Below are 16,985 nucleotides of genomic sequence, written 5' to 3' on the forward strand. Positions count from 1 at the left end.
AAACGGACGGATTTCTCAGGTTTTTACTACATATGAACACTTTTTACATTCTCCCGTGCAACTCGTCTGCTAGTCCTCCTTTCATGCAGAATCATAAGGTCCTAGCTCATGTCCAAGGCACCATAGCCAGCAAAAAAGTCAATAATCGATACCTAAAACTTGAATTGTACTACTTCTCACTGGCTATCACATCAACTTAGAACCTTCATCTGTGTTCTACTATCTTGCTTTTAGTGTCTCCGCATACCGCAGCACGCGACATAGCTTTGCAAACGATAGGTACAACCGTTTCAGAGAGAAGAGGGGCCAATGTGACGATCTGGCTTTAAGTCGATTCGATAACAAGTGACGTAAACGGACGGATTTCTCAGGTTTATACTACATATGAACACTTTTTACATTCTCCCGTGCAACTCGGCTGCTAGTCCTCCTTTCATGCAGAATCTTAAGGTCCTAGGTCATGTCCAAGGAACCAAAGCCAGAAAAAAAGTCAATAATCGATACCTAAATCTTGAATTGTACTACTTCTTACAGGCTATTACATCAACTTTGAAGCTTCATCTGTGTTCTACTATGGTGCTTTTAGTGTCTCCGCATACCGCAGCACGCGTCATAGCTTTGCAGACGATAAGTACAACCGTTTCAGAGAGAAGAGCGGCCAATGTGACGATCTGGCTTTAAGTCGATTCGATAACAAATGACGAAAACGGACGGATTTCTCAGGTTTTTACTACATATGAACACTTTTCACATTCTCCCATGTAACTCGGCTGCTAGTCCTCCTTTCATGCAGAATCATAAGGTCCTAGCTCATGTCCAAGGCACAAAAGCCAGCTAAAAAGTCAATAATCGATACCTAAAACTTTAATTGTACTACTTCTCACTGGCTATCACATCAACTTAGAAGCTTCATCTGCGTTCTACTATGGTGCTTTTAGTGTCTCCGCATACTGCAGCACGCGACATAGCTTTGCAGACGATAAGTACAACCGTTTCAGAGAGAAAAGCGGGCAATGTGACGATCTGGCTTCAAGTTGATTCGATAACAAATGACTAAAACGGACGGATTTCTCAGGTTTTTACTACATATGAACACTTGTCACATAGTCCCGTGCAACGCGGCTGCTAGTCCTCCTTTCATGCAGGATCTTAAGGTCTTAGCTCATGTCCAAGGCACCAAAGCCAGCAAAAAAGACAATAATCGATACCTAAATCTTGAAATGTACTGCTTCTTACTGGCTGTTACATCAACTTTGAAGCTTCATCTGTGCTCTACTATGGTGCTTTTAGTGTCTCCGCATACCGCAGCACGCGACATAGCTTTGCAGACGATAAGTACAACCGTTTCAGAGAGAAGAGCGGCCAATGTGACGCACTGCTTTAAGTCGATTCCATAATAAATTACGAAAACGGACGGATTTCTCAGGTTTTTACTACATATGAACACTTTTCGCATCCTCGCGTGAAACTCGACTGCTAGTCCTCCTTTCATGCAGAATCTTAAGGTCCTAGCTCATGTCCAAGGCGCCAAAGCCAGCTAAAAAGTCAATATTCGATACCTAAAACTTGAATTGTACTACTCCTTACTGGCTATTACATCAACTTAGAAGCTTCATATGTGTTTTACTATGGTGCTTTTAGTGTCTCCGCATACCGCAGCACGCGACTTAGCTTTGCAGATGATAAGTACAACCGTTTCAGAGAGAAGAGGGGCCAATGTGACGAACTGGCCTCAAGTCGATTAGATAACAAATGACGAAAATGGACGGATTTCACAGGTTTTTACTACATATGAACACTTTTCACATACTCCCGTGCAACGCGGCTGATAGTCCTCCTTTCATGCAGAATCTTAAGGTCCTAGCTCATGTCCAAGGCACCAAAGCCAGCTAAAAAGTCAATAATCGATAACTAAAACTTGAATTGTACTACTTCTTACTGGCTATTACATCAACTTAGAAGCTTCATCTGTGTTCTACTATGGTGATTTTAGTGTTTCGCATACCGCAGCACGCGACATAGCTTTGCAGACGTTAAGCACAACCGTTTCAGAGAGAAGAGCGGCCAATGTGACGATCTGGCTTTAAGTCGATTCGATAACAAATGACGAAAACGGACGGATTTCTCAGGTATTAACTACATATGAACACATTTCACATTTTCCCGTGCAACTCGGTTGCTAATCCTCCTTTCATGCAGAATCTTAAGTTCCTAGCTCATGTCCAAGGCACCAAAGCCAGCTAAGAAGTCAATAATCGATACTTATAACATGAATTGTACTACTTCTTACTGGCTATTACATCAGCTTAGAAGCTTCATCTGTGTTCTACTATGGTGCTTTTAGTGTCTCCGCATACCGCAGCACGCGACATAGCTTTGCAGACGATAAGTACAACCGTTTCAGAGAGAAGAGCGGCCAATGTGACGATCTGGCTTTAAGTCGATTCGATAACAAATGGCGGAAACGGACGGATTTCTCAGGTTTTTACTACATATGAACACTTATCACATTCTCACGTGCAACGCGGCTGCTAGACCTCCTATCATGCAAAATCTTTAGTTCCTAGCTCATGCCCAAGGCACCAAAGAAGGGTAAAAAGTCAATAATCGATACCTAAAACTTGAATTGTACTACTTCTTACTGGCTATTACATCATCTTAGAAGCTTCATCTGTGTTCTACTATGGTGCTTTTAGTGTCTCCGCATACCGCAGCACGCGACATAGCTTTGCAGTCGATAAGTACAACCGTTTCAGAGAGAAGAGCGGCTAAGGTGGCGATCTGGCTTTAAGTCGATTCGATAACAATGACGATAACGAACGGATTTCTAAGGTTTTTACTACATATGAACACTTTTCACACTCTCCCGTGCAACTCGGCTGCTAGTCCTCCTTTCATGCAGAATCTTAAGGTCCTAGCTCATGTTCAAGGCACCAAAGCCAGCTAAAAAGTCAATAATCGATACCTAAAACTTGAATTGTACAACTTCTTACTGGCTATTACATCAAATTAGAGGCTTCATCTATGTTCTACTATGGTGCTTTTAGTGTCTCCGCATTCCGCAGCACGCGACATAGCTTTGCAGACGATAAGTAGAACCGTTTCAGAGAGTAGAGCGGCCAATGTAACGATCTGGCTTTAAGTCGATTCGATAACAAATGACGAAAACGGAAGGATATCTCAGGTTTTTACTACATATGAACACTTTTGACATTCTCACGTGCAACGCGGCTGCTAGACCTCCTATCATGCAAAATCTTAAGTTCCTAGCTCATGCCCAAGGCACCAAAGAAGGGTATAAAGTCAACAATCGATACTTAAAACTTGAATTGTACTACTTCTTACTGGCTATTACATCAACTTAGAAGCTTCATCTGTGTTCTACTATGGTGCTTTTAGTGTCTCCGCATGCCGCAGCACTCGACATAGCTTTGCAGACGATAAGTACAATCGTTTCAGAGAGAAGAGCGGCCAATGTTACGATCTGGCTTTAAGTCGATTCGATAACAAATGTCGAACACGGACCGATTTCTCTGGTTTTTACTACATATGAACACTTTTCATATTCTCCCGTGCAACTCGGCTGCTAGTCCTCCTTTCATGCAGAATCTTAAGGTCCTAGCTCATGTCCAAGGCACCAAAGCCAGCTAAAAAGTCAATAATCAATACCTAAAACTTGAATTGTACTACTTCTTACTGACTATTACATCAACTTAGAAGCTTCATCTGTGTTCTACTATGGTGCTTTTAGTGTCTCCGCATACCGCAGCACGCGACATAGCTTTGCAGTCGATAAGTACAACCGTTTGAGAGAGAAGAGCGGCGAATGTGACGATCTGGCTTTAAGTCGATTCGATAACAAATGTCGAACACGGACGGATTTCTCTGGTTTTTACTACATATGAACACTTTTCATATTCTCCCGTACAACTCGGCTGCTAGACCTCCGTTCATGCAGAATCTTAAGGTCCTAACTCATGTCCAAGGCACCAAAGTCAGCTAAAAAGTCAATAATCGATACTTAAAACTTGAATTGTACTACTTCTTACAGACTATTACATCATCTTAGAAGCTTCATCTGTGTTCTACTATGGTGCTTTTAGTGTCTCGGCATACCGCAGCACGCGACATAGCTTTGCAGTCGATAAGTACAACCGTTTCAGAGAGAAGAGCGGCTAATGTGACGATCTGGCTTTAAGTCGATTCGATAACAAATGACGATAACGGACGGATTTCTCAGGTTTTTACTACATATGAACACTTTTTACATTCTCCCGTGCAACTCGGCTGCTAGTCCTCCTTTCATGAAGAATGTTAAGGTCCTAGCTCATGTCCAAGGGACCAAAGCCAGCTAAAAAGTCAATAATCGATACCTTAAACTTGAATTGTACTACTTCTTACTGGGTATTACATCAACTTAGAAGCTTCATCTGTGTTCTACTATGGTGCTTTTAGTGTCTCCGCATACCGCAGCACGACACGTAGCTTTGCAGACGATAAGTACCACCGTTTCAAAGAGAAGAGCGGCCAATGTGACGATCTGGCTTTAAGTCGATTCGACAACAAATGACGAAAACGGACGGATATCTCAGGCTTTTACTACATATGAACACTTTTCACATTCTCACGTGCAACGCGGCTGCTAGACCTCCTATCATGCAAAATCTTAAGTTCCTAGCTCATGCGCAAGGCACCAAAGAAGGGTAAAAAGTCAACAATCGATACTTAAAACTTGAATTGTACTACTTCTTACTGGCTATTACATCAACTTAGAAGCTTCACCTGTGTTCTACTATGGTGCTTTTAGTGTCTCCGCATGCCGCAGCACTCGACATAGCTTTGCAGACGATAAGTACAACCGTTTCAGAGAGAAGAGCGGCCAATGTTACGATCTGGCTTTAAGTCGATTCGATAACTAATGTCGAACACGGACGGATTTCTCTGGTTTTTACTACATATGAACACTTTTCATATTCTCCCGTGCAACTCGGCTGCCAGTCCTCCTTTCATGCAGAATCTTAAGGTCCTAGCTCATGTCCAAGGCACCAAAGCCAGCTAAAAAGTCAATAATCAATACCTAAAACTTGAATTGTACTACTTCATACTGACTATTAATTCAACTTAGAAGCTTCATCTGTGTTCTACTATGGTGCTTTTAGTGTCTCCGCATACCGCAGCACGCGACATAGCTTTGCAGTCGATAAGTACAACCATTTCAGAGAGAAGAGCGGCCAATGTGACGATCTGGCTTTAAGTCGATTCGATATGAAATGTTGAACACGGAGAGATTTCTCTGGTTTTTACTACATATGAACACTTTTCACATTCTCCCGTGCAACTCGGCTGCTAGTCCTCCTTTCATGCAGAATCATAAGGTCCTAGCTCATGTCCAAGGTACCAAAGCCAGTTAAAAAGTCAATAATCGATACTTAAAACTTGAATTGTACTACTTCTTACTGACTATTACATCATCTTAGAAGCTTCATCTGTGTTCTACTATGGTGCTTTTAGTGTCTCCGCATACCGCAGCACGCTACATAGCTTAGCAGTCGATAAGTACAACCGTTTCAGAGAGAAGAGCGGCTTATGTGACGATCTGGCTTTAAGTCGATTCGATAACAAATGACGATAACGAACGGATTTCTCAGGTTTTTACTACATATGAACACTTTTTACATTCTCCCCTGCAACTCGGCTGCTAGTCCTCCTTTCATGCAGAATCTTAAGGTCCTAGCTCATGTCCAAGGCACCAAAGCCACCTAAAAAGTCAATAATCGATACCTAAAACTTGAATTGTACTACTTCTTACTGGCTATTACATCGCCTTAGAAGCTTCATCTGTCTTCTACTATGGTGCTTTTAGTGTCTCCGCATACCGCAGCACGCGACATAGCTTTGCAGACGATAAGTACAACCGTTGCAGAGAGAAGAGCGCCAATGTGACGATCTGGCTTTAAGACGATTCGATAACAAATGACGAAAACGGACGGATTTCTCAGGTTTTTACTACACATGAACACTTTTCACATTCTCCCAAGCAACTCGGCTGCTAGTCCTCCGTTCATGCAGAATTTTAAGGTCCTAGCTCATGTCCAAGGCACCAAAGAATGGTAAAAAGTCAATAATCGATACCTAAGACTTGAATTGTACTACATCTTACTGGATATTATTTCAACTTAGAAGCTTCACCTGTGTTCTACTATGGTGCTTTTAGTGTCTCCGCATACCGCAGCACGCGACAAAGCTTTGCAGACGATTAGTACAACCGTTTCAGAGAGAAGAGCGGCCAATGTGACGATCTGGCTTTAAGTCAATTCGATAACAAATGACGAGAACGGAAGGATTTCTCAGGTTTTTACTACATATGAACATTTTCCACATTCTCCCGTGCAACTCCGCTGCTAGTCCTCCTTTCATGCAGAATCTTAAGGTCCTAGCTCATGTTCAAGTCACCAAAGCAAGCTAAAAAGTCAATAATCGATACCTATAACATGAATTGTACTACTTCTTACTGGCTATTACATCAACTTGGAAGCTTCATCTGTGTTCTACTATGGTGCTTTTAGTGTCTCCACATACCGCAGCACGCGACATAGCTTTGCAGACGATAAGTACAACCGTTTCAGAGAGAAGAGCGGCCAATGTGACGATCTGGCTTTAAGTCGATTCGATAACAAATGACGAAAACGGACGTATTTCTCAGGTTTTTACTATATATTAACACTTTTCACATTCTTCCGTGCAACTTGGCTGTTAGTCGTCCTTTCATGCAGAATTTTAAGGTCCTAGCTCATGTCCAAGGCACCAAAGCAAGCTAAGAACTCAATAATCGATACCTATAACTTGAATTGTACTACTTCTTACTGGCTATTACATCAACTTAGAAGCTTCATCTGTGTTCTACTATGGTGCTTTTAGTGTCTCGGCATACCGCAGCACGCGTCATAGCTTTGCAGACGATAAGTACAACCGTTTTAAAGAGTAGAGCGCACAATGTGACGATCTGGCTTTAAGTCGATTCGATAACAAATGAGGAAAACTGACGGATTTCTCTGGTTTTTACTACATATGAACACTTTTCACATTCTCCCGTGCAACTCGGCTGCTAGTCCTCCTTTCATGCAGAATCTTAAGATCCTAGCTCATGTCCAAATCACCAAATCCAGCTAAAAAGTCAATAATCAATACCTAAAACTTGAATTGTACTACGTCTTACTGACTATTACATCAACTTAGAAGCATCATCTGTGTTCAACTATGGTGCTTTTAGTGTCTCCGCATACCGCAGCACGCGACATAGCTTTGCAGACGATAAGTACAACCGTTTCAGAGAGAAGAGCGGCCAATGTGACAATCTGGCTTTAAGTCGATTCGATAACAAATGGCGGAAACAGCCGGATTTCTTAGGTTTTTACTACATATGAACACTTTTCACATTCTCCCGTGCAACTGGGCTGCTAGTCCTCCTTTCATGCTGAATCATAAGGTCCTAGCTCATGTCCAAGGTACCTAAGCCAGCTAAAAAGTCAATAATCGATACCTATAACTTGAATTGTACTACTTCTTACTGGCTATTACATCAACTTAGAAGCTTCATCTGTGTTCTACTATGGTGCTTTTAGTGTCTCGGCATACCGCAGCACGCGTCATAGCTTTGCAGACGATAAGTACAACCGTTTTAAAGAGTAGAGCGCACAATGTGACGATCTGGCTTTAAGTCGATTCGATAACAAATGAGGAAAACTGACGGATTTCTCTGGTTTTTACTACATATGAACACTTTTCACATTCTCCCGTGCAACTCGGCTGCTAGTCCTCCTTTCATGCAGAATCTTAAGATCCTAGCTCATGTCCAAATCACCAAATCCAGCTAAAAAGTCAATAATCAATACCTAAAACTTGAATTGTACTACGTCTTACTGACTATTACATCAACTTAGAAGCATCATCTGTGTTCTACTATGTTGCTTTTAAAGTCTCCGCATACAGCAGCACTCGACATGGCTTTGCAGACAATAAGTACAACCGTTTCAGAGAGAAGAGCGGCCAATGTGACGATCTGGCTTTAAGTCGATTCGATAACAAATGACGGAAACGGACGGATTTCTCAGGTTTTTACTACATATGAACACTTTTCACATTCTCCCGTGCAACTCGGCTGCTATTCTTCCTTTCATGCAGAATCTTAAGGTCCTAGCTCATGTCCAAGGCACCAAGGGCAGCTAAAAAGTCAATAATCGGTACCTAAAACTTGAATTGTACTACTTCTTACTGACTATTACATCATCTTAGAAGCTTCATCTGTGTTTTACTATGGTGGTTTTAGTGTCTCCGCATATACCGCAGCACGCGACATAGCTTTGCAGTCGATAAGTACAATCGTTTCAGAGAGAAGAGCGGCTAAGGTGACGATCTGGCTTTAAGTCGATTCGATAACAAATGACGATAACGAACGGATTTCTCAGGCTTTTACTACATATGAACACTTTTTACATTCTCCCCTGCAACTCGGCTGCTAGTCCTCCTTTCATGCAGAATCATAAGGTCCTAGCTCATGTCCAAGGCACCAAGGGCAGCTAAAAAGTCAATAATCGATACCTAAAACATGAATTGTACTACTTCTTACTGGCTATTACATCAACTTAGAAGCTTCATCTGGGTTCTACTATGATGCTTTTAGTGTCTCCGCATACCGCAGCACGCGACATAGCTTTGCAGACGATAAGTACAACCGTTTCAGAGAGAAGAGCGGCCAATGTGACGATCTGGCTTTAAGTCGATTCGATAACAAGTGACGAAAACGGACGGATTTCTCAGGTTTTTACTACATATGAACACTTTTCACATTCTCCCGTGCAACTCGGCTGCTAGTCCTCGTTTCATGCAGAATCTTAAGGTCTTAGCTCATGTCCAAGTCACCAAAGCCAGCTAAAAAGTCAATAATCGATACCTAACACTTGAATTGTACTACTTCTTACTGGCTATTACATCGCCTTAGAAGCTTCATCTGTCTTCTACTATGGTGCTTTTAGTGTCTCCGCATACCGCAGCACGCGACATAGCTTTGCAGACGATAAGTACAACCGTTTCAGAGAGAAGAGCGCCAATGTGACGATCTGGCTTTAAGTCAATTCGATAACAAATGACGAAAACGGACGGATTTCTCAGGTTTTTACTACATATGAACACTTTTCACATTCTCCCGTACAAATCGGCAGCTAGACCTCCTTTCATGCAGAATCTTAAGGTCCTAACTCATGTCCAAGGCACCAAAGACAGCTAAAAAGTCAATAATCGATACCTAAAACTTGAATTGTACTACATTTTACTGACTATTACATCATCTTTGAAGCTTCATCTGTGTTCTACTATGGTGCTTTTAGTGTCTCCGCATATCGCAGCACGCGACATAGCTTTGCAGTCGATAAGTACAACCGTTTCAGAGAGAAGAGCGGCCAATGTGACGATCTGGCTTTAAGTCGATTCGATAACAAATGACGAAAACGGACGGATTTCTCAGGTTTTTACTACATATGAACACTTTTCACTTTCTCCCTCGCAACTCGGCTGCTAGTCCTCCTTTCATGCAGAATCGTAAGGCCCTAGCTCATGTCCAAGACACCAAAGCCAGCTAAAAAGTCAATAATCGATACCTAAAACTTGAATTGTACTACTTCTTACTGGCTATTACATCAACTTAGAAGCTTCATCTGTGTTCTACTATGGTGCTTTTAGTGTCTCCGCATACCGCAGCATGCGACATAGCTTTGCAGACGATAAGTACAACCGTTTCAGAGAGAAGAGCGGCCAATGTGACGATCTGGCTTTAAGTCAATTCGATAACAAATGACGAAAACGTAAGGATTTCTCAGGTTTTTACTACATATGAACATTTTCCACATTCTCCAGTGCAACTCGGCTGCTAGTCCTCCTTTCATGCAGAATCTTAAGGTCCTAGCTCATGCTCAAGTCACCAAAGCAAGCTAAGAACTCAATAATCGATACCTATAACATGAACTGTACTACTTCTTACTGGCTATTACATCAGCTTAGAAGCTTCATCTGTGTTCTACTATGGTGCTTTTAGTGTCTCCACATACCGCAGCACGCGACATAGCTTTGCAGACGATAAGTACAACCGTTTCAGAGAGAAGACCTGCCAATCTGACGATCTGGCTTTAAGTCGATTCGATAACAAATGGCGGAAACGGACGGATTTCTTAGGTTTTTACTACATATGAACACTTTTCACATTCTCCCATGCAACTGGGCTGCTATTCCTCCTTTCATGCAGAATCATAAGGTCCTAGCTCATGTCCAAGGTACCAAAGCCAGTTAAAAAGTCAATAATCGATACTTAAAACTTGAATTGTACTACTTCTTACTGACTATTACATCATCTTAGAAGCTTCATCTGTGTTCTAATATGGTGCTTTTGGTGTCTCCGCATACCGCAGCACGCTACATAGCTTAGCAGTCGATAAGTACAACCGTTTCAGAGAGAAGAGCGGCTTATGTGACGATCTGGCTTTAAGTCGATTCGATAACAAATGACGATAACGAACGGATTTCTCAGGTTTTTACTACATATGAACACTTTTTACATTCTCCCCTGCAACTCGGCTGCTAGTCCTCCTTTCATGCAGAATCTTAAGGTCCTAGCTCATGTCCAAGGCACCAAAGCCACCTAAAAAGTCAATAATCGATACCTAAAACTTGAAATGTACTACTTCTTACTGGCTATTACATCGCCTTAGAAGCTTCATCTGTCTTCTACTATGGTGCTTTTAGTGTCTCCGCATACCGCAGCACGCGACATAGCTTTGCAGACGATAAGTACAACCGTTTCAGAGAGAAGAGCGGCCAATGTAACGATCTGGCTTTAAGTCGATTCGATAACAAGTGACGAAAACGGACGGATTTCTCAGGTTTTTACTACATATGAACACTTTTCACATTCTCCCGTGCAACTCGGCTGCTAGTCCTCGTTTCATGCAGAATCTTAAGGTCTTAGCTCATGTCCAAGTCACCAAAGCCAGCTAAAAAGTCAATAATCGATACCTAACACTTGAATTGTACTACTTCTTACTGGCTATTACATCGCCTTAGAAGCTTCATCTGTCTTCTACTATGGTGCTTTTAGTGTCTCCGCATACCGCAGCACGCGACATAGCTTTGCAGACGATAAGTACAACCGTTTCAGAGAGAAGAGCGCCAATGTGACGATCTGGCTTTAAGTCAATTCGATAACAAATGACGAAAACGGACGGATTTCTCAGGTTTTTACTACATATGAACACTTTTCACATTCTCCCGTACAAATCGGCTGCTAGACTTCCTTTCATGCAGAATCTTAAGGTCCTAACTCATGTCCAAGGCACCAAAGACAGCTAAAAAGTCAATAATCGATACCTAAAACTTGAATTGTACTACATTTTACTGACTATTACATCATCTTAGAAGCTTCATCTGTGTTCTACTATGGTGCTTTTAGTGTCTCCGCATATCGCAGCACGCGACATAGCTTTGCAGTCGATAAGTACAACCGTTTCAGAGAGAAGAGCGGCCAATGTGACGATCTGGCTTTAAGTCGATTCGATAACAAATGACGAAAACGGACGGATTTCTCAGGTTTTTACTACATATGAACACTTTTCACTTTCTCCCTCGCAACTCGGCTGCTAGTCCTCCTTTCATGCAGAATCGTAAGGCCCTAGCTCATGTCCAAGACACCAAAGCCAGCTAAAAAGTCAATAATCGATACCTAAAACTTGAATTGTACTACTTCTTACTGGCTATTACATCAACTTAGAAGCTTCATCTGTGTTCTACTATGGTGCTTTTAGTGTCTCCGCATACCGCAGCATGCGACATAGCTTTGCAGACGATAAGTACAACCGTTTCAGAGAGAAGAGCGGCCAATGTGACGATCTGGCTTTAAGTCAATTCGATAACAAATGACGAAAACGTAAGGATTTCTCAGGTTTTTACTACATATGAACATTTTCCACATTCTCCAGTGCAACTCGGCTGCTAGTCCTCCTTTCATGCAGAATCTTAAGGTCCTAGCTCATACTCAAGTCACCAAAGCAAGCTAAGAACTCAATAATCGATACCTATAACATGAACTGTACTACTTCTTACTGGCTATTACATCAGCTTAGAAGCTTCATCTGTGTTCTACTATGGGGCTTTTAGTGTCTCCACATACCGCAGCACGCGACATAGCTTTGCAGACGATAAGTACAACCGTTTCAGAGAGAAGACCTGCCAATCTGACGATCTGGCTTTAAGTCGATTCGATAACAAATGGCGGAAACGGACGGATTTCTTAGGTTTTTACTACATATGAACACTTTTCACATTCTCCCATGCAACTGGGCTGCTATTCCTCCTTTCATGCAGAATCATAAGGTCCTAGCTCATGTCCAAGGTACCAAAGCCAGTTAAAAAGTCAATAATCGATACTTAAAAATTGAATTGTACTACTTCTTACTGACTATTACATCATCTTAGAAGCTTTATCTGTGTTCTACTATGGTGCTTTTAGTGTCTCCGCATACCGCAGCACGCTACATAGCTTAGCAGTCGATAAGTACAACCGTTTCAGAGAGAAGAGCGGCTTATGTGACGATCTGGCTTTAAGTCGATTCGATAACAAATGACGATAACGAACGGATTTCTCAGGTTTTTACTACATATGAACACTTTTTACATTCTCCCCTGCAACTCGGCTGCTAGTCCTCCTTTCATGCAGAATCTTAAGGTCCTAGCTCATGTCCAAGGCACCAAAGCCACCTAAAAAGTCAATAATCGATACCTAAAACTTGAATTGTACTACTTCTTACTGGCTATTACATCGCCTTAGAAGCTTCATCTGTCTTCTACTATGGTGCTTTTAGTGTCTCCGCATACCGCAGCACGCGACATAGCTTTGCAGACGATAAGTACAACCGTTGCAGAGAGAAGAGCGCCAATGTGACGATCTGGCTTTAAGACGATTCGATAACAAATGACGAAAACGGACGGATTTCTCAGGTTTTTACTACACATGAACACTTTTCACATTCTCCCAAGCAACTCGGCTGCTAGTCCTCCGTTCATGCAGAATTTTAAGGTCCTAGCTCATGTCCAAGGCACCAAAGAATGGTAAAAAGTCAATAATCGATACCTAAGACTTGAATTGTACTACATCTTACTGGATATTATTTCAACTTAGAAGCTTCATCTGTGTTCTACTATGGTGCTTTTAGTGTCTCCGCATACCGCAGCACGCGACAAAGCTTTGCAGACGATTAGTACAACCGTTTCAGAGAGAAGAGCGGCCAATGTGACGATCTGGCTTTAAGTCAATTCGATAACAAATGACGAGAACGGAAGGATTTCTCAGGTTTTTACTACATATGAACATTTTCCACATTCTCCCGTGCAACTCCGCTGCTAGTCCTCCTTTCATGCAGAATCTTAAGGTCCTAGCTCATGTTCAAGTCACCAAAGCAAGCTAAAAAGTCAATAATCGATACCTATAACATGAATTGTACTACTTCTTACTGGCTATTACATCAACTTGGAAGCTTCATCTGTGTTCTACTATGGTGCTTTTAGTGTCTCCACATACCGCAGCACGCGACATAGCTTTGCAGACGATAAGTACAACCGTTTCAGAGAGAATAGCGGCCAATGTGACGATCTGGCTTTAAGTCGATTCGATAACAAATGACGAAAACGGACGTATTTCTCAGGTTTTTACTATATATTAACACTTTTCACATTCTTCCGTGCAACTTGGCTGTTAGTCGTCCTTTCATGCAGAATTTTAAGGTCCTAGCTCATGTCCAAGGCACCAAAGCAAGCTAAGAACTCAATAATCGATACCTATAACTTGAATTGTACTACTTCTTACTGGCTATTACATCAACTTAGAAGCTTCATCTGTGTTCTACTATGGTGCTTTTAGTGTCTCGGCATACCGCAGCACGCGACATAGCTTTGCAGACGATAAGTACAACCGTTTTAAAGAGTAGAGCGCACAATGTGACGATCTGGCTTTAAGTCGATTCGATAACAAATGAGGAAAACTGACGGATTTCTCTGGTTTTTACTACATATGAACACTTTTCACATTCTCCCGTGCAACTCGGCTGCTAGTCCTCCTTTCATGCAGAATCTTAAGATCCTAGCCCATGTCCAAATCACCAAATCCAGCTAAAAAGTCAATAATCAATACCTAAAACTTGAATTGTACTACGTCTTACTGGATATTATTTCAACTTAGAAGCTTCATCTGTGTTCTACTATGGTGCTTTTAGTGTCTCCGCATACCGCAGCACGCGACAAAGCTTTGCAGACGATTAGTACAACCGTTTCAGAGAGAAGAGCGGCCAATGTGACGATCTGGCTTTAAGTCGATTCGATAACAAATGACGAAAACGGACGGATTTCTCAGGTTTTTACTACATATGAACACTTTTCACTTTCTCCCTCGCAACTCGGCTGCTAGTCCTCCTTTCATGCAGAATCGTAAGGCCCTAGCTCATGCTCAAGTCACGAAAGCAAGCTAAGAACTCAATAATCGATACCTATAACATGAACTGTACTACTTCTTACTGGCTATTACATCAGCTTAGAAGCTTCATCTGTGTTCTACTATGGTGCTTTTAGTGTCTCCACATACCGCAGCACGCGACATAGCTTTGCAGACGATAAGTACAACCGTTTCAGAGAGAAGACCTGCCAATCTGACGATCTGGCTTTAAGTCGATTCGATAACAAATGGCGGAAACGGACGGATTTCTTAGGTTTTTACTACATATGAACACTTTTCACATTCTCCCATGCAACTGGGCTGCTATTCCTCCTTTCATGCAGAATCATAAGGTCCTAGCTCATGTCCAAGGTACCAAAGCCAGTTAAAAAGTCAATAATCGATACTTAAAACTTGAATTGTACTACTTCTTACTGACTATTACATCATCTTAGAAGCTTCATCTGTGTTCTACTATGGTGCTTTTAGTGTCTCGGCATACCGCAGCACGCTACATAGCTTAGCAGTCGATAAGTACAACCGTTTCAGAGAGAAGAGCGGCTTATGTGACGATCTGGCTTTAAGTCGATTCGATAACAAATGACGATAACGAACGGATTTCTCAGGTTTTTACTACATATGAACACTTTTTACATTCTCCCCTGCAACTCGGCTGCTAGTCCTCCTTTCATGCAGAATCTTAAGGTCCTAGCTCATGTCCAAGGCACCAAAGCCACCTAAAAAGTCAATAATCGATACCTAAAACTTGAATTGTACTACTTCTTACTGGCTATTACATCGCCTTAGAAGCTTCATCTGTCTTCTACTATGGTGCTTTTAGTGTCTCCGCATACCGCAGCACGCGACATAGCTTTGCAGACGATAAGTACAACCGTTGCAGAGAGAAGAGCGCCAATGTGACGATCTGGCTTTAAGACGATTCGATAACAAATGACGAAAACGGACGGATTTCTCAGGTTTTTACTACACATGAACACTTTTCACATTCTCCCAAGCAACTCGGCTGCTAGTCCTCCGTTCATGCAGAATTTTAAGGTCCTAGCTCATGTCCAAGGCACCAAAGAATGGTAAAAAGTCAATAATCGATACCTAAGACTTGAATTGTACTACATCTTACTGGATATTATTTCAACTTAGAAGCTTCATCTGTGTTCTACTATGGTGCTTTTAGTGTCTCCGCACACCGCTGTACGCGACATAGCTTTGCAGACGATAAGTACAACCGTTTCAGAGAAAAGAGGGGCCAATGTGACGATCTGGCTTTAAGTCGATTTGATAACAAATGACGAAAACGGACGGATTTCTCAGGTTTTTACTACATATGAACACTTTTCACATTCTCCCGTGCAACTCGGCTGCTAGTCCTCCTTTCATGCAGAATCTTAAGGTCCTAGCTCATGTCCAAGGCACCAAAGCCAGCTAAAAAGTCAATAATCGATACCTAAAACTTGAATTGTACTACTTCTTACTGGCTATTACATCGCCTTAGAAGCTTCATCTGTCTTCTACTATGGTGCTTTTAGTGTCTCCGCATACCGCAGCACGCGACGTAGCTTTGCAGACGATAAGTACAACCGTTGCAGAGAGAAGAGCGCCAATGTGACGATCTGGCTTTAAGACGATTCGATAACAAGTGACGAAAACGGACGGATTTCTCAGGTTTTTACTACATATGAACACTTTTCACATTCTCCCGTGCAACTCGGCTGCTAGTCCTCGTTTCATGCAGAATCTTAAGGTCTTAGCTCATGTCCAAGTCACCAAAGCCAGCTAAAAAGTCAATAATCGATACCTAACACTTGAATTGTACTACTTCTTACTGGCTATTACATCGCCTTAGAAGCTTCATCTGTCTTCTACTATGGTGCTTTTAGTGTCTCCGCATACCGCAGCACGCGACATAGCTTTGCAGACGATAAGTACAACCGTTTCAGAGAGAAGAGCGCCAATGTGACGATCTGGCTTTAAGACGATTCGATAACAAATGACGAAAAAGGACGGATTTCTCAGGTTTTTACTACATATGAACACTTTTCACATTCTCCCAAGCAACTCGGCTGCTAGTCCTCCGTTCATGCAGAATTTTAAGGTCCTAGCTCATGTCCAAGGCACCAAAGAATGGTAAAAAGTCAATAATCGATACCTAAGACTTGAATTGTACTACATCTTACTGGATATTATTTCAACTTAGAAGCTTCATCTGTGTTCTACTATGGTGCTTTTAGTGTCTCCGCATACCGCAGCACGCGACAAAGCTTTGCAGACGATAAGTACAACCGTTTCAGAGAGAAGAGCGGCCAATGTGACGATCTGGCTTTAAGTCAATTCGATAACAAATGACGAGAACGGAAGGATTTCTCAGGTTTTTACTACATTTGAACATTTTCCACATTCTCCCGTGCAACTCCGCTGCTAGTCCTCCGTTCATGCAGAATCTTAA

Source organism: Schistocerca gregaria, chromosome 11, assembly GCF_023897955.1.
Source record: "Schistocerca gregaria isolate iqSchGreg1 chromosome 11, iqSchGreg1.2, whole genome shotgun sequence".
Taxonomy (NCBI): domain Eukaryota; kingdom Metazoa; phylum Arthropoda; class Insecta; order Orthoptera; family Acrididae; genus Schistocerca; species Schistocerca gregaria.